We start from the raw sequence: 24,393 nt of genomic DNA on the forward strand, positions 1-24,393 counted from the left end.
AATACATTTACAAATGTATCATAATTTCACAAATATTTGTCCATTATTTGAAAGATTGAACTGTTAAATTCAAATGTAATAATATAGAAAAATGTATAAAATTATTCTTATAAACTTTTTTTACATCAAATAATAATAATTATTATTATTGTTATTTAGGGCGTTCGTGGCTCAAGAGTTGGCAGTTCACCTTGTAATCAGAAGGTTGCCGGTTCGAGCCCCGGCTCGGACACTCTCAGTTGTTGTGTCCTTGGGCAAGACACTTCACCTACCACCTACTGGTGATGGTCAGAGGGGAATTATAAAGCGCTTTGAGGGTCTCATAAAGCGCTATATGAATGCGATCCATTATTATTTAAACCAATTGTTAACTGTATATTTCTGTACATTTAAGTATTATTATTCATATTGCCGCATTCATTGACCTTGTTTATAAGTAATTTCATTGTTTAATCACGTTAAAATGTTCCTAATTTAATGTTTAAAAGCACTTGAAAAAGGCAAAATCCCATGTAAAATTAGGGCAACAAACTGTATTGTCATTACTGAAAATAACCGTATTTTCATGGGAAAGTTATTTTCTGGTATTATTTTGGCGCCCCAGCTGCCGGGATATTACTGTTTTTTTAGGATTTTTTTTTTTTACGGTGTAGATTGTTTCTTTGAACCATTACCGAGGCACTAAATATGCCCACAAATCCAGCTACAGCTTCATTTCATTGTGTATTTATTAGGATTTGGGTCCAGTATAAACAAAAAAATATATATTTTCTAACCTTAACCGAAAAATAAAATAAAAAAAGTGGACTTACAAAGCAGTTGCAGTAGAAAGGCGTTGAAACCAAGCACACCATTGTTTTTCTGTGACATTACCAATAAGTTGATGTGTCACATGGTCCTCTTCCTATTGAAAAAACAAAAGTTGTATCCAAGATGGCCGACTTCTAAATGGCCACCATGGTCACCACCCATCTTGAGGAGTTTGCCCCCTCACACATACTAATGTGCCACAAACAGGACTTTATTATCACCAACCATTCCGGTGTTACTACGGTGTATCCATATAAATGGCCCACCCTGTAGATTTACACTGTCACCAGTTGTATACATGCCCACCACAAACAGGCCTTATGCTCTATCACACCTACACATACACATAGTGGGGCATTATAAGTACATGGGAGACATTAAACTGAGACGCCTTCTGCTTATCAGGGATGTAAATGATTAGGCCATGGCTAAGCAGAAGACAAGGTCATAATTCTCTCTTTTTCAGGGAAGGTTTCAAGGACGTTTTGAGCTGAAGGTATAGACTCATGTGACATGCTGAGGAATTTTATTTGTGTGTGAGTTTGGTAAAAACAATATAAAATGAGCAACCCCACCCAAATTTCAGAGATCACCCTGGTGTTTGGCTGGGATGTTTCTCTCCATGTTGCAATGTGTTTATTAAACCCACTTCAAATGATGTTCATGAAGGGAGTGCTGCAGGTTATTGTGAACATTTCTATAACAAATCAGTCTAAAGAAAATTAAACACTGATGTTTGGGGATGTGAATGAACCTGCAGGTAACAACAGGTGTAACACAGAAACCTGAAAAACAATGTAACTGAGTGAAAGTGAAACCTGTCTGAGCCTGTCCCTGTGAAACAGACGGTTTGAAGCCTGCAGCGTTGTTGCAGTCAGAATAAAGTCTGAATAACCAAATGTTGTGATGACTTCCTTCTACACAGAGGGCGGGACTTTTTTAGGGCCTGGCAGCTTCAGCAGTACTGAGAAGAGTGGCTGTGTTTGTGGGAGGTGCTTAAATGAAAAGAGCCCAGGCAGCAGGTTTAACAGGTCTTTGCATTCAAACATGAGGTCTGATTCAACAAAACCTCGACATACACCCACAGTACATATACCTTTACTAAGCTACATTTTCAGTTCACTCCTCTGTGAATGTTTTAAAAGAAAATTAAAAACAGTAATTTCTTCTAGACTGAAGTTGCTGATAATGTGGGACAGGATTTTTCCAGAATGTGTCATAATATTTGAATTCCTGTTTGATTTACTGTTTTATTTTTCTTCTCTAGAAACATTAGAGCATTTTATCAGGAGGCACAAACCTGAAGCTGCCTAGATTTTTGATTTAATTAGTTTAAAATAAACCATTTTATAATTCTATATATGTGTTTGAGTCTAATTGTTATTTAAATTTGACTCTTAATTTCAATCTTATCCTCAAAAAGGACTCCTTGAGAAAAACAGCAGTGGGTTTAATTTCTGGCTTGTTTGTAAAAACAGAGTAGAAAACATGATGTGACCAACAGCTGAGACAGTGGAAAAACTAACTTACTTCTAGCTGTCCTTCCTCTTCCCTGCTCACCTGTGACTTCTGTAAACAGGCTGTCCACTTTGATGTCTCTTCCGCCTACCCCTGACCACACCTCAATCTTAGCGCAAATACACACTTAAAAACTGGCTAAAACTCAACTCAACTTCTGATTATTATCCACTAAGGCTTCAGTGTTTTGTCATCTAATATTAATCTTATTTTAAATCAGTGACTGATTTATGATATTGTTCTGTTAATTATTTTTCTGTCTTAAATGCTTCTTGGGGACACATGACATGTAAATGAATGAATGAATAAAAATCTTTAACTTTATTTTTTTCCAATGTTTTTTTTGGTTTGTACCCTTCATCACAGTTGTCGACTCTGACCTTTAGAGGCACACAATCACAAATTTAGCCTATTATCTTCATGTACACTCATCTTCTCTTTTATCTTTAAAAGCAAACACTAGACTTTAGAAAATAAAAATAAAATCCACTAAAATCATAATTTGACCGTACAAATCATAAAAATAGTTTCAGTTTCAATTTGGCCAGATTTATCAACCAAACACGGGTGATAAGATCTGCCCTCAAACTGTGTGTGGTTGTAAAGAAATATTTTTTTTCTGAACTTTTGAATCCAGTATATACACAAAGAAAGAATACTCAAGAAAACTTAAACTAAAAGTGACGCTAAACTGCAATAAAAACAAAATAATTTTTACAGGATGGCCAGGATGGAGCTGTGATCATTTTGGGGTGGCACACATGTCTCACAAACAATGCATTGCTATTTAAGCAGCTTAAACTACACACCTGTACAATATTTGGATGTAGGTAGTGTAGCAAAGAAGCACTATACAAATGTAGCAGTATTAATAGAAAATAGTACTTTGTATTACTACTGTGCTGAGAAGAGATCTTCTTCAGTTTATGTTAGGTTTTGTATTGTTGATTGTCATTTATGCTTAGAAATATTTAACCATATATGCTTAGAAGTGTATAATCAATTGTGTAGTGATAGGATGTGTGATCTTTAGCAGGCTGCAAAGGCTTGGTGTGTATTCCACACTGGAATGCACACCTACATCCTGGGAGCATGGGAAGAGGTCGTACCTTGTTTTATGGCAGGATAAACGTGGCTATATCTGTTTTAGTCTAAGTGCCTTTTGTTTAGATGAACTGTTGGACTTCCAGACCAGCAGGTTTAGGGAAGTCATTTATGGGGTCACACTCTGACCCCACACACACACACACACACACACACACACACACACACACACACACACACACACACACACACACACACACACACACAGTATTCTTTGTTCACATGTATACCTATGTAAGATGTTATATGTTAATGACCCTATGCATATTCATGTAACCACAATAAAAGGAGTGCTATGGGGAACCTGGCTGAGAGTCTGACGGAGGTCAAGTGGTGGAACGACACTTGGCTCCAGGCAGGTCTCCCTCATGCATGAGTAACACGAAGAACTTTGCCTACTTCGCTTGCTGTGTAATTATATTGTCTTCAACGTTCCAGCGAATGGGTTCAAGCTACAAATCTCTCAGTTTAGCTAAGTAAGTTTATTACTCGAGTGAAAGTGAAAAAGAACATGCTCTGTAATGTACTCAAAGTAAGAAAGTAAAAAGGGCTCCTTGAAGGAAGATTCTACTAACCATATTGTACAAAGGTAACTAAACCTGTGCAATATTAATATAATAATATAATAATGTTACTATTTAAGAATACAAATATTGTTAGAATTTAAACTATAATTTAAATAAATGGGGCTAGTTTGTAGGAGACATGCAGTAAACAAAAATAATTTACTGTTGCCTACATGGCAGAGGGTGACTTCACCTCCAGACCTAAACAGTAAAATTACAACAGTCAATGTTAAAATTGGGATTCAGCAGATGGGGGACCCCTAAAAAAGGGGAAAAGAAAATCACAACTCATAATAATTTCTAATGTGAGCTTCAGTAGTTGGTCTTTTTTAGTTTCTTTGTTTTTTGATTTGTTTTTTTTAATGTACATGATGTGATCACAAGACCTCTTTGTGGCTCTTTGTGAATTTACACCATTAAATTCAACAAGATGTCAGCAGATGTTTCACAGCCATCCTGGCGGATTTCCATCCTCTACACTGACGATACACTGTTTATAGTTTCTCTCTACTAGACATTTGGTTTGGTATAAAGTTGGAGTTCAAGACAAAAGTCTCGCTCAGTTTTATTGCATAAAAAGTCCAGATTATGTTATTGTGACGTCATTACCCAGCAGCCCTTGCTCAGTCATGGGATTGCATCCTAACAGACTGTACGACTCCAAAGCAGAGCACTGTTGTGAACTAAGTGAATCTCTATTTTGACACTTTAGTTAAATACAAATTAGAAATTACCACTAAAATTGGCTCATTATTTGAGCTTATTTATCTTTTGGGGGGTTTGTTTGTTTCCTTAAATATCAAATGTGTTTTTGAACATTATATTGTGTGGCTGTACAAAGCCATGTTTCTGCTGCGCAGAGGTTATTAGATGTGTAGTAGTGATTGCTGACCTGCCTGAGCAGGAATGATTTCAGTCCTTGTGTTCGATCACGATCTTGTGCTGCTTATGAGAATTGTTGAGAATTTATATTCTGCCCCCTTAAAGCACAAATAAGATAATGTAATTCCTTAAAGTTGTAACATTTTTAACTAGTGCTGTCAGCGTTAACACAGCGTTAACGCTAATGCTGACAGCAGTATTTAACCAGTAAAGAGTTTCCTTTTTTGGTTAAAGAAAAAAAAATGCTTGTTTTATTTTTAATGAGTTTTATTAGGACACGTTAGCATTGTGAGATGTGAGGAAACACTGAGAGGAGGAAAAAAACTGCTCATCTTGTAAAGATGTCTATAATTTAGCATTTTCATTGTGATAGTTATAAAGCTTGTGTATGAGTTCAATAACAACGATCTGTAATCACTCATCTATCTGTTTGTTTGGGTTGCTTTTCCATTTTCTACATCACTACCATGTGGTAGCCATCAGTCATCATTACTCTTGTGGAATCACCTTCTTGCCTGCTTTCTTTGGAATAATCAGCCTCCACTTTTTTGTAGTTTACATTTCTGCTCTCCATCATTCTCACTTTCAGACTCTCATTTGTGCAACCCACCTCCTCCTCACCTCCACCTTACTGACATCTCAGTCAGAGCTCCACCCAAGCCTCAGTCTTCATTTTCACTACCACCAGAGTCTAGACTCCACGGGCTCCTGACCTAAATCCTATCACTGCTGGGATCCCTTTCTGTATCTCATTGGAATCTAATCTCCAAATACATTAGTTTCGCTATCTCAATAAATAAACACTAAGTAATGTTTAATTCTTCCAAGTTCTTAAGTTCTCTCATTATTAAACCAGTTGTCTTGATTACAGATGTTATTCTTCTTTGATGAAGGAACAACATTATTTTTACAGGATTTGAAGCATCCATTTAAACATGTAAGAGTAGCAGTAAAATATAAAGAAGACTCAAATTTAAATGAATGGTAAATTCTGGTGTTATTGTACATTGTTTTCAATTATCACTAAACCTCAGGTTTAGAGTCAAACAGTGTGTTATTACATCTTTCAATACTTTGTAGCTTTAACACTTTTCTACAAATGATCTCTACCAACAGTATCCACCAGTAAAGAACATTTTCTTTAAGTGGTTCTTAAATGAAATAGTTTTATATTGTACGTGTTATCTTTCATGCACATGGCACAGCATTCAAGTTTTAAAAAGGAGTCTTTATGTGGCCCTGCTAAGAGTCTCCCTTTAAAATCTTTTATTTTGAAGCTCATTATTCAGACACGAGTGAGACACTGAGACAGCAAACAAAGAATGTCTTCCTAAAATGAGAAATAAATAAATCTGCAGTCAAAGGGTACGATAGTTGCTCAGAATTGCTCAAATTGTTATCTTTTCCAATCTGCAGGTTTGGTTTAGAAAAAAGCTAACTGCCTTGTACATTACCTATTGTACAGAGCTACAGTGATACATAGGCAGCACATGATATAAATCCTTAGCAGGAACACGTTTTCATCAATATCAAGCTGAACATGAGCTCTGCTTCAGAAGTGATGCTCTATAGTGACATCTTCATAGTCATTATTCAATCCCTGCACAGCCTCGTCGAGTGGGGTCTTTTCCACAGACATGCATGTAGTTTCCTGTAAATGTTAGAAAGTTAAATCAGCTGCTTACACAGGAAGAAATGATCAGTCTGATCAATGACCAGCATATTGACTGATCAGAGTGTTACCTTTGGCTCTGCATCGATACAAAGACACCATGAGGACAGTGGAGATGAAGTATGGACAGAACACCACCAGGTGGAGGACCACTCGGAATACCAACTGGAGGGAGGAGGAGTCAGGGGACAGTACTGAGGAAGAGGGAGGAGCTGAGGTGGTTGGTGAAGGTGTGGTTGTAGGCTTTTCTGTGGAGAGAATTGCACCTGATGAGATTAATATGTGGATGAAATAAGAGGTGAAATCAGAGTGAAGCTCCTCACCTGTGACAGTGATCCAGCTGGATGGAGACTCTCCATGTCACACTTGTAGAGGCCTTCATCAGACCTGGAAACATGCTGGATGGTCATGTGACCTGTAGGCTGCTTCCTGATGAGGGAGCCATCTTTATAGAAAGCAGCTGGGAGGTTGGAGGGAGTGGTCTTTGTTTTACAGAGCAGAGTGACGTCATCTCCCTCCATCACAGGGAGGACAGGACTCTGCAGGATCACTGATCCACCTCAACACAGAGACAAACGACAGCATTTCATCCATTTACACACAGCTTCATCAACACTAACTCCACACACTCAGCTTACCAGTGACTGTCAGGTTAACCATGTTACTGATGGGACCCTCTCTGGACTCACACCAGTAAACTCCACTTTCAAGTGGGTCAATGTAACTGATGTTACAGGAAGAACCAGCTAGTTTCCCCCACCCATCTCCACACTGAGTCCTCTGTTGTCTGCTTGTGTTTCTCCTCAGAGTCCATCCAGCAGAGCTGTCGTCCTCCTCACAGCTCAGAGACACAAAGTCATCTTTAAACAGCTGAGAGCTGCTGGGACTCACAGTCAGACGAGCTGAGAAGAACAATAAGAAATATACAGTGCATTATTTCCTTTTTGCAGCAATCAGACACCTTTCAGATCAACTGAAGTTATGAAACTTTGTGACCCTGCTGACCTGAGTGTTTTGAACTCAGTTAGGGAGAGTGGATTATGCAAATCAATAAGAAGGATTGGATTTCTAATATTTTACACTCCCATTTAATGCATCAATTTGTGCTGTTTAACAGACTCCATGTTTGCAATCTATTTGCAATCTATATTAACTACTTGGTAAGTTTACGCCTGCTTACTTTTACCAATGCAGCAGTATAAATTTCTACTGTGGCTGTGGCATCAATGAAAACAACTAACTCATCTATACCACAGCAACAGTGATCTTTGAGATGCTTGGCTACAAGATGAACAACAGCCACAAGGAGCTGTACCCTCCATAGAGATTGAGACCACAGCCTAAGGTCAAGGCAGCATGGAGGGAAGTTAGCCAACTATCAGAACTACAGAAAGCTGTGATAAAGAAAGGGGTGGCTCAGAGAAGACCACAGTAACCTCTCCGAACAGGGTCCAGTATCCATCACAGTGGCAGACATTGAAGAAAGAGTCTAAAGCATGAAGGCTGGACAGCTAATTGCACTAAATTAGCGCCTCACAGTGTGACACCTACAAATGTATGGTCACAATTGTAATTTCTTTTGAGAATTTATTGTTATGAAATGACTAATTTACTGAATTATTGCACTGATTCTTAGTTAGGGTTATACAGATATAATTGCATGGCTTTGACACAAAAGGGACGCAACTGAATGCAGTAGCTTGCTCCAAGGCCCCCATCTGTTTGATGAGGAAGTTACTCTAGACTGAAGGCAACAAATATCTCCTGTCTCTACTTTTTCTGTTGGTACTCTGAGTTGTCAAATTGCATATTTAAAGGCATAAAACCTTGTTCATGTTAGTTCAATGAACGTTGAATTTTGAAAGAAGTATATTTTCACAGATTCTCTGCTGGTTGAAATGAGAGTTGCTATTATCTAACAAAATGATGGGCCACACTGTATATGTGTTATTTATTCAAAAATGTAGCTCCTGGACAAGGTTCTATGATTGATAATATAACTTCACCCTGGTCCATTTCTCACTCATAATGTTTATGGACTGTATAGTAAATACTGATTTGGGGAGATGGGAGAATAAGACTTGTTTATGGTTTTCTGATGTGAAGTATTTTTGCACATGTTAAGATATAAAGAGAGTTTACTAAGATAACAATAAGTAGATTAATCACAGTGTTAATGCTATGAAACTGGACAGCAGAATTTAGTTATAGTGCATAAAAATACAGATAAGGGGTAATTATTTTGTGTATTTATACCTCAAAAATATAAACTTGATTTAATGTCATGGTTTGTGTTACAAGAGAACGTATGGAGAAAAGATGGAGGAACATGTAAATGAAAAAAAGATTGGTCTAAAATTCTGCTTAATGAACAGCTAAGGAAGAGCCTGTAAAAGGAATACCCCTCATGTCTCCTGTACCTACTTTTCCTGTATAACACAGCTAAAGGCCTGTAACGTAGTTTTGGAGATCAGCAAGCTGCACAGGCAGCTGATCCTGATCCTTTAATTAACAAACCTGAGGCAGACATCACTGTACAGGTATGTTGGAGCAGCAGACAGCTAACTATGGAGGACTACCCTTGCAACTACACAGACACCTTAGCCTAGAGCTGGGAGTGAAACCAGTTAGCAACTTTACAGCAGACATGGGACACTGTAAGCCTGATCATACAGTTTCCCTAAGAGACATTTATGCTAAGCAGAGAGGTTAAAGTACATGGGGGTCAGTTTGAGAACATTAAAAATGACATAAGTTACCATGTACTACTGTACGCAACCAAATTGATGAGTGGCTTCATGTGAACCACACAGAGGGAGAGATCATCTAAGGTGTGCTCAGTATTATTAAACTTGAGAAGTTCAGGGATATGTTGATTGGCAAAGATGACTGATGAAAGAGTGAGTGATTCATTTCTGTCATGGTCTCTGTGTCACTCTGGCTGGCTCACTCTTGGCCACATGTTTGTTGTTTCCCCTCTCTCGCTTTCTCTCCACTGTCTCCTGACTGCTTGGGCTGAGCTCATTATTGGGCTCCCGCCACTTCCTAGTATTGCACGCATAACATATCACATTTTTACAAGTGTGTTTCAGTGAATATATTGCACATTAGTCAGTGATTTTATCCCGTTATGCATTCGGTGTTCAATATTTTTTGTTTTGCCATGAGTCTGACAGTGAAGGGGAAGAAGCTGTTCTGTTCTGCTCTGATGTGTGTCAGATTGTATATACAGTTTTTGTGTCTGAGCAGAGGGTGAACTGGATGGTGTGAGTCCCTGATAATTCTCTCTGCTCTTTTTCAACAGCGTTGTGTGTACAGAGAGTCAATTGTTATGCAAATTGAGTTTGTGTAACCCCAGCAAATTCCTCGTCTTACTCTCCTGTGAATTCTCTAGCGTTTTTTCTAACTGATATTCTCTATACATAGATTCCCTGGACCCTCCCTGTTTTCTGGATTCCTGAGTTTAGCTAAGTGGCGTGAAGTGAGAAGGAGCATGAGTGCCAGAAGGAGTGTGGCTTGTGAATAGAAGAGGAGCGTAGCGTGTGTGGACCCACTGGGGGCTCTGTGGGTCTGCCCACATTGCCCCCACACATTTGTTAGGTAAGGCACAGAAGCAGCACCTGCCTGTCTTTCAAGCTTGTGTTTGATAAGGACAGCTTATTTTAAAGTGAGTTGGTTTAAAGGGGAGGAGCTAAAAAACAACTAGTTTAGGACAGAGGATGAATTTAGAGAATGGACCAAGGCCCTGTATAAAATAAAGAATTATGAAAATGAAAACTTTAGAGTGTGACAGAAGAAGGTTACTGACCTTGCTTTGTTGTGCAGCACAGTAGGGAGATGACGGCTACAAAGGAAGACAGCTGGGTTAGCTTGAGGTTTTGCAGCAGTGTGTGCAACATTCAGAGGAAGTAAAACCATGCAAACCGCAATCATGTATGTACAAAGCATTGTATGCAATGGAAAAAGTACAGACAAAGTCTTTTTTTTAAACGTACACACAGTTTTCTTTCACAGACTTTCTAAACTGAGAGAGCCACTTGACAAAAAAAGAACAGTTTATTTATTCAATTTATTGATTCAAGGGTGCAATATATTATCATCAGTAGTGTTCCCTGGTTTTGTAAAAACACATTAACTCTGTTAATCTCCTTGATCTTTGAGCTACTCATTTTTTGGGGATCATCATAGCAGGTCAGCTTCCTCAATCTCTCCCTATCCCTAGTATAGTGGGGATATCAGGAATAGACACGGTTGGCACTGATTCACCCTGGTGTGTCGGCCAGAACACCACTTAAGGCCAAATTATCCCAGAGTACAGAAGAAGGAGCTTGATGTTTGGTTTGAGGATCTTTATTCTCTCACAGCTCAATTCCTGTGGCTGTAATCACAGGTGTGTTTGTGTGGTTTTCTACAAAAGAAGTACACAATACCAATAAATGATAATTACAGTGTAGAGATAAATGACATACTCAGATATATGCATAATACAAAATAGCTAACATAACTATATACAAGGATCAGACCAATGTAGTACACTTCTACTGCTCACACTATGCAACTAAACAGCATTCTGTATGAGGTTAATTACCCTCAGTACAAAGGAATTACTTCCGGTGGTTGCACAAAATAAAGGCTCCCCCATTATATTCCGCCATAATGCTCTTATTATGAATGGCAAGAGAAACCTGCCACTTCCAATAGAACTACGATCGGCATTTGGTGATCTCTTAACAAGTTATTCGTTATAAACTCCACACTATAAATTACAGAACCACATAGCCCACGTATACCATACAGGGAAGCCCTGATAACACAGGAATGAAGTAAGAAACATATCAAGGACCGTACATGTGGTAAACTAAACCAGGATGAACTGACAACAGTTAGCATGTGAAATGAGGGTGAACTCACACATCGCGTGCATGGTGGCCTATATCGTTCAAACTATGAACTGCATTAACTTCCAAAATTGTAAATATATCACAGTGTCAACACAAACAAAGGAAAATGCAACACAGGTTGATATTCACTTATCATTCAGGCACACATCAGGAATCGGTGCACTCCACCAGAGTAACAGCGCTCATCCAATACTAAAACTGCCACCCTTACTAACTGGATGACGTCACCAGACGGTGGGCTGGCTCGAACCAACAGAAGGTTAAATGCAAAATGAATAGTATATTGTTGAGAAATCAGTTTGACCCCGGTTCTTTTTATTCCTCGAGCATCCAGAGATGGCACCGGACTCAGTAGTCATTTTCACAAAATCTTTATTCATCTTTATTCATCTTTTACTCATCTTCATTTACTCATCTTCATTTATCTTTACTCTTCTTCATTTATCCTCATTTATGCATGCACTTCTAGAAGGGAAGACGAGGCCGGTGTCCCTCTCCAAAATCTTCACTCCTTTGTCTGTGAAACACAGTTTTATAGGGGCGACCCTATCATAAAACCCCCTACGGTGTGCTGCAAACTCTGTGTCTGTGTCTATGTGCACGAGCACATGAATGTCTACATGTGCGCGTTCCCTCGTGTCTATGTGAGTGCTCGTGTGTGACTGTGTAAGCATACCTGTGTGTATGTGTGAGTGCACATGAGTGAGTGTGCGTGTGGATGTGTGTGCGTGACAGTTAAAACACTGTAGTTGTAGGTAACTCCCTAGAGGTCATAAAACCCCTCTCCCTTCCAGACCACAGTTACAAATCTTGAGACCCCCACCCTAAAACATCCTCTGGGGAATTTCCACTCAGTGGGGGAGAGGTCTCCTACAATCTACTCCTAAGTTCACGACACAGTGAGGCCTTTATTACTTTAAGGGCAGTGTCTCTACAATAGTTCTACGTTATTTTAACACATTTCTAAACTCTAAAATCAGCTAAACATTCTACAATATAAGGTTCAAGGTTCAAGGTTCTTTATTTGTCACATGCATAGTTATACAAGTATAACACACAGTGAAATGTAGCCTGACACGCTCCTCGACATGTGCAAAAATTGGGGGGGGGGGGGGGGGTGTAGAGGAAGAACATTATATATATATATATATATAGTATATACACTGGGTGAATGTGCAGTAGTAGCAGCAAGCAGGTGAATTCTGTACATTAATATGAATAGACATCTGACTATTTTACAGGATAGACAATATAAACATATTTAAAATTAAAGGAATTTGAAATGTACATTGTGCCTTGGTTTAGAGTGTCTGGAAGAGAGTCCTGTCTCAGTCAATTATAGATGATGTGAGAGGGCGGGTGTGTGTGTTTAGGGCACGGATGGCTTGGGGATAGAAGCTCCTCTTGAGTCTCTCTGTCCTTGCCCGGAAGATGCGGAACCTTCTACCAGATTGCAGAAGTTGGAACAGTTTGTTGCCAGGATGGGACGGGTCCTTCAGTATCTGCGCTGCTCTAGTCCGGCATCTCCTGGTGTAGGTGTCCTGAAGCGGGGGGGAGAGCAATCCTGCAGCAGCGTTCTGCTGTACGGATCACTCTCTGGAGAGCTTTTTGGTCCTTCACACAGCTGTTCCCGAACCACGATGTCATGTTCTGTGTGAGGATGCTCTCCACAGCGCCTGTATAGAAAATCCTGAGGATCTTTGGAGAGACCCTGAACTTCCTCAGTTGTCGTAGGTGATACAGGCGCTGCCTAGCCTTTTTGGTCTGGACCTGAATGTGGGCAGCCCATGTCAGGTCTGAGGAGATGTGGACACCAAGATACTTGAAGGACTGCACCCTCTCCACTGGAGCTCCATTGATGATAATGGGCTTGTAGTCTCTGTGCTGACCCCTTCTGAAGTCCACCACCAGCTCCTTGGTCTTGCAGACGTTCAGCTGGAGGTGGTTGTCCTGGCACCACGATGCCAGATTCTTCACTTCATCCATGTAGGCCGCCTCATCGTTGTTGGAGATGGCACCCAACATCACTGTGTCGTCAGCAAACTTCACAATGGTGTTGGAGCCATGGGTGGCCACACAGTCTGAAGTGTAGAGGGAGTAGAGCAGTGGCGAGAGGACACATCCCTGAGGTGCTCCTGTGTTGATGGTGATGCTGTTGGAGAAGCACCTGCCCACCCTCACCACCTGAGTTCTGCCAGTGAGGAAGTCCAACACCCATGCACACAGACGGTTGTTAAGTCCCAGATCCCTGAGCTTTGTGAACAGTCTGCAGGGCACTATTGTGTTAAACGCTGAACTGTAATCAACAAACAGCATTCGCACATAGTTACCCTGTTTCTTGTCCACGTGGCTGAGAGTGGTGTGTAGGACGTGGGCGATGGCATCCTCTGTGGATCTGTTGGATCTGTAGGCGAACTGCAGCGGATCTATGGTGTCTGGGATGGAGGAGGAGATGATGTTCTTCAGCAGCCTCTCAAACACCTTCATTACTACTGAGGTCAGTGCAACTGGCCGGTAATCGTTCAGGGATGAGGGTTTGCTGTTCTTGGGCACAGGGATGATGGTGGATCTTTTGAAGCATGTGGGGACCACAGACTTCGCCAGGGACTCGTTGAATATGTAAGTGAACACACCTGCTAGCTGGTCAGCACAGCAGCGCAGCAGACGGCCGGTGATGCCGTCTGGCCCCGCCGCTTTCCTTGTGTTCACTCTCCTCAGTGCCGCTCGGACGTCATGCTCCGTGATGCTGGTCACCGGTCTCTCGCTGATGATGTCACTGTCCTCGGTAGTCAGGCGGTAGATAGCATTAGCCGCCTGGCTAACCTCGAAACGGGCGTAGAACCGATTCAGCTCGTTGGTGAATGCAGAGTCGGCGTTGATCGGCGCAGTGTCCCTGGCTTTGTAGTCCGTAATGGTGCGTAGTCCGTCCCACATACTCCGTGTGTCGCCCTGGTGGAAGCGGGACTCCACACGTTCCCGGTACCGGCGTTTGGCATCTCTCACCGCGCGCCGCACGCCGTATGAGGCCGCTTTGTAGGCGCTCATATCGCCAGTGGCGAGACCCGCGTTGTAGGAGGCGGTCCTGGCGTTTACTGCAGTGCGGATCGATCTGTCCATCCACAGTTTCTGGTTTGGGAATGTGGTGACTCTCGCAGTGGGGATAATCTCCTCCGCTAGCATATTGACGAAGCATACTGCTACTTCCGTAAACTCGTTGATGTCGACTGCGCATGCTCTGAACATGTCCCAGTCGACGTCGTTGAGTGCGTCCTGTAGCGTAGCTTCTGATTGGGCAGACCACCGTTTTACCTCCCTCGTGGTCACGTCTTCCCTCCGTATGCTTTGTTTATACTGGGGAATGAGGAAGATGGCGTTGTGGTCAGACTTCCCAAAAGCCGGGTGTGAGACAGCTTTGTAGCCCTGCTTGTATGGCGTGTAGCAGTGATCCAAAATCCGATCCCCTCTCGTTGGACACGAGACATGCTGGTGAAAGTTTGGCATGACTTGTCTGAGGTTCGCTTTGTTAAAGTCCCCTGCTACAATGAGGGCTGCGCCCGGGTCCTTGTTTTGAAGCGAGCTCAGCACATCATGTAATTCGGACAAAGCCATACTTGTGTCTGCTTGGGGTGGGATGTAGACCACCGTGGCGATGACTGAGGTGAACTCACAGGGCAGATAGAAAGGGCGGCACTTGATGCTCACGAACTCCAGATGTGGCGAGCAGCCACTGGAGAGAGTAGAAATGCTCCTGGCATCACACCACTTTCCGTTTACCATGAAACACACTCCTCCACCTTTGGTTTTGTTCGACTCTGCCGTTCTGTCCGCGCGGAGCACAAAGAATGAATCCGACGGAGTTACGGCCTGGTCCGGCACGGTGGGGGTCAGCCATGGCATCTCCGTGAAGCACAGAATGTTGCAGTCCCTCATGTCACGTTGGAAGGTGACCCTTGCTCTTAGGTCATCGAGCTTGTTCTCCATGGATTGTACATTGGCCAGTAGGATACTGGGCAGTGGTGCGCGATGCGCCTGCTGTCTCAGTCTGTTCCTAATACCAGCGCGTTTTCCCCGGCGCTTCTTTGTTCTGCGCCTCGGATGAGCGGCCCGTCCTTTGTTGTTCTCCGCGCCGCGTAGAATCTCTGGCGGCCAGGAAGAGTCGGGTTTAAAAGTGTCCAAGATTAGATGTGCAACCTTGGCACCGATGTTTACAAGTGATCCGCATATAAACTTACATGAACACACCTGTATAAGAACCCAGAATTATCCTAGGAATTTTGGGCCTTTTATACACTATGGCTGTGTCCCAAAACGTCGGCTGCATCCTCCGGAGGCCGCATTTGAAGGCCGATTACGTCACAGCCGGGCGACGAAGGCTGTCCCAATTCGTCGACTCCTTCAAATGCGGCCGACAAATGCGTCCTTCATCTCCCCAAATTTGAAGGATGGGTCGGGTGTGTCCTTCGTGGCCCACCATATCCCAGAATTCATAGCGCGGCCCAGCCAAACTCCAGTTTCCAACAATGGCGATAAGTAATTACTCTTATTAATCTTTCTGGGTCACAAAATAAACTTTTAACATATTTTAAGGCGAGAAAGTAGCTGTGTAAATTACAAATATCTGCTCGGTTTATCAAGACATTGCATATTTGCAAAAGTGTGCCGACATTTTCGGAGACGTCTGGGGGGGATTCAATGGTCACTCCAGCCGGCGAGAGCAGCGGACTCCCGGCTTCATCGATTTCCGACCCCCGGTCTTTCGCTACTCGGGTTAAACATGATATATAAGTCACTTGGATAACTTAAAAATGTAATTGTTTGCCTTTGTTGCCGGCGTTTCATTTGTTCTGGAGTAAATCGGTTTGGCTGAGATCAAAGTTATTAGATTATTAGATTAAAAAAAACTTTATTAATCCATCGGGTGGGTTCCTCCGGGGTTTTCACACAGCTGAATAAATGTTAAACAGAAAACCGAGATCGACAATTTACGCCAGTGTTCTGTTATATTTTAGATAGCAAGGAGCAGACGGACGAGTTTATTAAATTCCACCGACACAGCGGTGATGCAAATCTGAAGGCTAGACCAGACTCATGTCCAGACCATCTCAGCCTTGCCTCTTTCACTTTGTCTGTAAATTGATCAACCTAAGCGTTCCCTCCGATGCATTCATTTCGTTTCTTGTTCATCTCGGTCATTCCCTATGAAACCCTTAACATCTTCAGCTCAGTCTCCTTTCTTTTTGTCAGTGTCAACCAGTGTTGGTCAAGTTACTTGAAAAAAGTAATCAGTAACTAATTACTGATTACTTACCCAAAAAAGTAATCCCGTTACTTTACTGATTACTTATTTTCAAAAGTAATTGATTACTTAGTTACTTAGTTACTTTTTAAAAACATGATTTACAACCTGAAGAGGTGATAAAGCGATAGATCTTTCAGCCCAATTCTAATTTTTCTACATAATCCATCATATAAAATGTAATCAAATGGAAAGGTCTATTTTTTTAACTTGTTTTATTTGTTTTAATCTTTTAACTTTATGCATCAAGCAAAAATTTAATTATATGCAACATTCTCTGACTTGAATAAATTAGTTTAACATTTAAACCTATTTTCTACACATTCCAGCACATAAAATAAAATATTTTTTGTGTTTACACTCACTCTTTCAAATAGATGCAAGTAAAACACAGCAGAAAATAAATAAAGTCAAAGACTCAGCGGTCCTGTTGCTCTATTTTCACCTGTAAAGCAGGACTGCGGTAGGCGGAGGTTTACCCTGGTGCAGGTGTGCCACGGCAGGGGCGGAGCGTGGGGGTGGCTTACTGGGCTTAAGCCCGGGTTGTTTTGTCAGAAGCCCGGGGTCTTTTGGAGTGTAATTTTTTCATAGTTAGATGCCTGGCTGACAACTGTATAAAACAAAAAGTACACAAAATATTCGAAGCACATAGTGCACACTGTGGGAATTTACGACTGTGCGTGAATCCCCCCTGATATTGGTATGATCCGAGCTCAGGCACTAAGCGACTGAGCGAGGGGGCGGGGCAGCTGCTGCCAGCAGTGAGTGCGCTGTTGGTTGTTGGAGAGACGGAGCCAGCCATACTAAGGAGAGCTTAAGTTTGACCAGGTACCAAAGCAAATCATTCGTACCGTACAAATAATGTAAATATGACGGTGAATCACGAAAGATTGATATCAAACTGATCACTTGACCAATATTACGTTACTTGCTCTTCAAGTGAATCAACAAATGGCGAAATGAAAAGCCGAACAAATGCTATTTTTTTAGAGAGTCTTAGCTTGCGTGTGTTTATTTCATATTTTCAGTTCTTACCCTCCCCGACTAAATCGGTTTCAGTTATGTACTGAAATATAAGAATGGACATTAGAGGCTTCTTTCAAAGAAAAAACTCAGGTAAATGTTATTTTATATATTATGCTTTGTATGTTGTTCAGTATATTTCTATGCAAAACAAGAGGGATTTCAGTACACAGCAGGATATTCACATTTGTAACCAGATATTTACATACACTTTATGGAGAAAACATAAAACATTTTTACTGTACAACATCAATTTAGATTAAACTTTTGTTTTAGATAAATATTGAAATATCTTTTGAATTAGTTAAATGTCAGAATAAAGAGAGACAGAGCTGTCTATTTTTTTTATCACTTTGATCAAATTTAGGAGTACATGTACACTAAGTTTGTTAATTAATAAGAAAACTCCAGACGATTCCATTCTGAGCTGAAGAAGCTTCTGATTGGTTAGTAGAGTCCATGTGAGTAAACTGGTGGCACAGCTGTGGATGCATATAAGACAAAACACAGAGCCTGTTTCTGTGACATGGGAAAATCAACCAAAACACCAGGAAAAGAACTGTGGAGCTCCATAAATGTGGCTCAATTTGAATACAATTTGGTGCCATTTACAATTAAGAAATACAGATAGTTTCTCTTTTTACTCTTAAAGTTAACAAATATGTTTTTTATATTTATCAATCTCAAAAAAATAAACATTTAGTCTGATTTGATGTTACAATTAAAAAAGTGTTTTGATCTGAAGAGTTTGTAAATATCTGGTTTCAACTGTATATTTGATGATTGTCAGCACAAAGAGGGAGAGAGAGAATGAGGACAGAACAGAGATGGAACAAGAGCAGGTGAGACACACATGTTAGTCAAATGGTTGTTTACCAAAAGTATCACTGTATCATAGGTACTCATGTATCTCGTACCTAGTGTTTCTTTTTAGGTTTGCTATTTTTCAAATTCTGTATTTATTAAGTTATGCAGGCTTGTTTGCACAACAAGGCTAAATAATTATATAAACCTTTCTGAATCTAAATAGTGTACTTTGGTAGAATTAAAAAATAAGTGTAGTGCAGGTCTATGATGATTTTTAGTGCTACTATCATCTAGTTCTGATTCTGGTTCTGTCTTGGTTAAGTCCTCAGTAGTCCTGATTTTGAACTGTTGTAGTCCTGTTTTAATTCCGGATCAGTTCTGGGTCTGGTTGAATTGGGGTTTAGTCCTCGTGTCTTGATGCAGCCCCGATTTTGTTCTGCCTTGCTGCTTAATTAAAAAACTAGTTTAAGGTGTCCTGCACATTTGATATATATTTTTCCCTATATGAAGTCATTCTTTTTTGAACAAAAATCAAAACAGAGCCAAATAATCTTTCAGTCATTTCTAACTCCCCCCCCCAAAAAAAAAAATAAAAAATAAAAAATCCCACATGCATACTACCCTTTAGGGCTAAGCCCCGGGTGTTTCAAATGTCTGGCTCCGCCTCTGTGCCACGGTCAGTTGAAGAATCCGCGAGTTTCTCTGTGAGTTCCCCATTACGTCATTGCGCACTCAGTGCTTGCTTGGAAGTTTAGGGGTTTTTTTCGCTGTAAAAAGAAGTTTTCTTCCCACGCACAACAGACGCTCATGTTTTTGTCACTTTTTATGGAATCAAACTCAAAGTAAGGTCAGTACTTCCACGCTTTAAACGCTGCACGCTCATACTCTCTCCCACAATCGATATATGATCCATTGTTGATCTGCACACAGCTGTTGTCACTAACGGCGCACTCGCTTACGTCACTGTCGTGAGACATTCTCGCAAAAAAATCACGGTTTTAGTAACGCAGTAACGCAGCGTTCCTACGGGAAAGTAACGGTAATCTAATTACCGTTTTTGCAATAGTAATCCCTTACTTTACTCGTTACTTGAAAAAAGTAATCAGATTGCCCATCTCTGGTGTCAACATCTCCAAACCATACATTATAGCAGGTCTCACGATCATCTTGTAAACGTTCCCTTTCACTCTTGCTGCTATCCTTCTGTCACCCCTGATACTCATTTCCACCTATACCACCCAGCCTGTACTCTCTTTTTCACCACTCTTGTGCACTGTCCATTGATTTGAGTGGTTGGCCCTAAGTATTAAAACTCTTCTACATCTTCACTTTTTCAACATCCTCCCTCTCACCCACACAAGTATTCTTTCCTACATCTACTTTCTTTAATTCCTCCTCTCTCCAGAGCATACGGCCACCTCTGCAGGCTCTCTTCCAACTGCTCCCTGATCTCACTACATGTCAAAATGTTGCCTGCTAACATCAAAGTCTAGAGATTCCTGCCTGGCCTCAGCCTGGTTCCAGCAGATTGCCACTGCTCCCCGAGTCTGGTTCTGCCAGAGGGTTCTTTCTGTTAAAAGAAAGTTTTTCCTTCCCACTGTCAACTTGGTTATAGGGGTTATCTGATTGTTCAGGTTTTCTCTTTTCTCTGGAGGGTCTTTATGTTGCTATATAAAGCACTTTTAGGTAACTGTTGTAATTTGGCAATATATGAATAAAATTTAATTTATTAATTTATTTCTTTTACTGCTGCAACATGGTGAGTTAGATTTTTTCTGTGAACCACTGCTGAGTCACTAAATATATTCATAAATCCGATCAAAGCATGGTTCAGTGGCATATTTATTAGGATTTGGGTCCAGTATAAACGGAAAATGTATTTTCTAATCTTAACCCAAAAATAAAATCAAAAAGTGAACTTACAGAGCAGTCGGAGTAGAGAAGCTCTGTTCATCATGCTGTTTATGTTTTTGATCAGTTCACATCAGATAACACAACCCTCCTCCGTCCTGAATGAGCATCGCTGTCAGCACTGTGGTTTCCTTTTCAGAGAAAATTCAACACCTTTCTTTTTTTTCTTTTCTGTTTGCTTCTATAGAGATGAGATATTATTAAAACAAGAGACTGGAATATGTCACAGAGATGAAAATATTTAGAAGTTGAAATCAAAATCAAAGGAGAATATTTGTATAACCAGTACCGTATTTTCACAACCATAAGGCGCACTTAAAAGTCTTAGATTTTCTTCAAAAAGTACGGTGCGCCCTATAGCGCAGTGCGCCCTGTGTGTTGTAATGAGGACGTAGTAGAGAACACCATGAGAACGCTAAAGGATGAAGTGTGTGCGTTGACTTTATCGCACATACCTGTATAAAAGAACAGGTATGTGCGTTATGCAGGACATCGTTGTTTTAACAACCCTGAAAATGGCAAAGAGACACGCTTACGAAGCACAGTTTAAACTGAAGGCCATCAGCTACGCGGAGGAACATGGAAATCGAGCAGCGGCGAGAGAATTTAAGATTAACGAATCAATGGTTCGCAAATGGAGGAAGCTAGAAAACAAGCTCCGGCAGGTCAAGAAAACGCAGCTGAGTTTCCGCGGACATAAGGCGAGGTGGCCCGAGTTGGAGGAAAGACTCGAGCGGTGGATCGTCGAGCAAAGAACGAGCGGGAGAAGCGTTTCGACGGTCACCATTCGGCTAAAAGCAGTTTCACTTTCACTTTTTATGAAACGGTGCCATTTTTCCATCCAGACCAGGACTACGGTAGCGCAGCAACTTCCAGCGGATTATAAGGAAAAGCTGGCCATCTTCCGCTCCTACTGCAGCAAACACATCGGCGACAAACACATCCAGCGATGGATGACCGATAGAGACCACAGTTTCACCAAGAGTGGAAGGCAGCGCCGGGCGAGTTACGCCACAATTTGCCAATGGATTGTAGATGCTTGGGCTAACATGTCTGCTGGCACTGTTGTTCGAGCTTTCGCAAAAGCCGGCATCATTTCCGAGGAGCCGCACGGCACGGAAAGTGACTCTGACAGTGAAGAAAGTGAACCTGGCATGTTTGATGGAAATTTAGCGCAGCTGTTCAATTCAGACACAGAGGATGAGGACTTCGATGGGTTTGATTGATGATAAAAATGTGAGTACCAAACTTTGTTTTGCTCCTGCTTTATTTTTAAATACGCACACTTGTATGCTTGTGTGTTGTTGATGATGACGATTACTGGTAATAAAAATGTGAGTAAGGTACCGAACTCAGGTTTGCTCCCGCTTTATTTTTAAATACGCATACGGTACTTGTATGCGCCCTATGATCCAGTGCGCCTTATGTGTGTGTTAAATACAGTAATGGCACACATAACTGAGACTGCGCCTTTTAGCACAGTGCGTCTTATGGTCGTGAAAATACGGTATATGTTTATCTTTAATGCTAAAATGACACATATCTGCACTAAAATTCAGATTAGATAGTTCGTGTTGCATATTGGTAGAAACAAGTTTTGTCTTGCGGTAGCTATCAGTGTTTCAGCTGTACACAAGGCCTTTTGTTTCTGCATTTCACACAGACCTCTGCTCTACCTTAACCACAAACTTTTTTTTAACTACATGCTATAATGCTTAACTATTGAAAGTCCACCCATCTATTACCCATCTGCTTTCTGCAGCTTATTCAGGTGGACTTTCTCCAGAACTTCTGTAGGTTCATCAATGCTTTCTTAACCCAGCCAAGAGACAAGTAATGGTGCATGAAGAACCAGCTGGTTTCCCTCATGGCTGTGTTTCTGGACATGGTTTTACAGTTTTTTTCTTCATTTGTGAGTTCTCACCAGTCTGGACTAATATGCCCTTCATATATATGCCAGAATGTAATATTTGCAACATTTAAAAAGAAAATTCTGTATATTCTGTAATGAAGCAGATCATCTAAACTGTCATGCTAGAACCTCAAGGTTGACTCATAACATTTTTTAGTAATTTTTTGTATAATTTCTAAAATGATTTTTTAATTAAAATGCTGTTTGATTAAGTTTAGCCATTAACCCTTTAAGACCTAGCATAGAACCAAGTCCGCCAGAGCTTATATTATACTTTTACATGTTGTAGTGCCATTTTTGAGAGCATTTAAAAGTTGATGGTAAATGGTAAATGGCCTGTATTTATATAGCGCTTTACTAGTCCCTAAGGACCCCAAAGCGCTTTACATATCCAGTTATCCACCCATTCACACACTGGTGATGGCAAGCTACATTGTAGCCACAGCCACCCTGGGGCGCACTGACAGAGGCGCCCCAGGGTGCCTCTGTCAGTGCTGCCTCTGTCAAGCCGGGGCTCGAACCGGCAACCTTCTGATTACAAGGTGAACTCCCAACTCTTGAGCCACGATCGCCCCAGTTTATATACATCAATACAACCATTATAGCCCAAATTTTAATAATATGTGACTGAATTTACACGTTCAGTCATCCACCCATTCACACACACATTCACACACTGGTGATGGCAAGCTACATTGTAGCCACAGCTGCCCTGAGGCGCACTGACAGAGGCGAGGCTGCCGGACACTGGCGCCACCGGGCCCTCTGACCAACACCAGTAGGCAAAGGGTGAAGTGTCTTGCCCAAGGATACAACAACCGAGACTGTCGGGGCTCGAACCAGCAACCTTCCGATTTCAGGGCAAACTATTTCCAGCAGTGCAATATGAGTCCTAAGCATCCCAGAAACGACACAGAAAGTCATAAAGTCAAACATAACTTTTAAAAACACAAGTATAGGCTCATAAGGCCCTGATGGTAAAAAACTACATTTCCGCAAAATAGCGTCACTTCTGGTTTCGGGCAGGTCATGGCGGACATGTGATAGTTCACGCTGATGGATGTAGGAAGTGTTACAAACAGCTGATCGGATCGGCAAAGCGTGTTTCTGGAATATTATGTTTTTGTTGCTGCAAGTGCTTTTTACGCAGTTTTTGCAAAGCTATATGTGGAAGGAAACTGTGACCTAGGACAAGCTGATGGCATAAGATGTAAGTACAACTCCTCTGGTTTCATATGCAAAAAAAATTATTGCGCTAGCTTACATGGTTGCAGTGCTACCGGGATTTAAAAATAGTTACGCAAAATGGAGCGTGTCCACTCCGACCGGCTTTAAAGGGTTAACTATAACCAGTGTCGGTAAGTTACTTTAAATTAGTAACTTAGTTACATTACTAGTTACTTTAAAAGTAACTCAGTTACTTCAAGTTACTCGTTACTTTCAAATTAACTAGTTACTAGGGAAAGTAACTTTGGTTTTACTCAGAATTCTCTTGTTACTGTGTTGCTAACTGGATACCCAGCAAGAGTGCCAGTCTTCTAGCTTGCTTACTTGCCACAAGTGCAGTGTGCCACCTACCAATGGGAAGGAAAAAATAATCTGCATATTTCCACGAGAGAAATCCCATGCCTGGACCGTAGTTGACCGCCACCATGATTCTAACCTATGTCTCAGTTTCATGTGCGCTTTTTACATCCAACACAAAAACTGCAGCCGTGGTGCTTTCGATTGTACTCAGAACTGAGAAATTCTGCCTTCTGAATAGGAAGATGTAGGTAATACCAGACTGCAGATGAGCTGCATACAGGGCTGGACTGGGACAAAAAAATCCGCCCGGTCATTTTGACTGGCCCACCATTATAGGAAAAATCATTAAGCCTTTGAATGCAAACAAACACTGTTGTGACAGTGATGTACACTGTTTTGATGGTATATATGTATCAATCTATCAATCGTTTATTGTAAGATTCAGATAATTATTTTTTAAAAGC

The 24,393-nt window shown here is 41.2% G+C and overlaps 1 pseudogene across 1 annotated transcript; it reads right to left on the reverse strand.

Annotated features, from left to right (window-relative positions):
• Positions 1-4,167: 4,167 nt before the first annotated feature.
• Positions 4,168-15,434, reverse strand: LOC308409061 (low affinity immunoglobulin gamma Fc region receptor II-like; annotated as a pseudogene). The gene is made up of 6 exons: positions 15,307-15,434; positions 15,065-15,180; positions 7,191-7,454; positions 6,876-7,111; positions 6,624-6,800; positions 4,168-4,199 (listed from the first exon to the last, which is right to left on the reverse strand). The product of its transcript is annotated as a low affinity immunoglobulin gamma Fc region receptor II-like (transcript).
• Positions 15,435-24,393: the final 8,959 nt, after the last annotated feature.

Source organism: Rhamphochromis sp. 'chilingali' (assembly GCF_963969265.1).
Source record: "Rhamphochromis sp. 'chilingali' genome assembly, chromosome: 1".
Lineage (NCBI taxonomy): Eukaryota > Metazoa > Chordata > Actinopteri > Cichliformes > Cichlidae > Rhamphochromis > Rhamphochromis sp. 'chilingali'.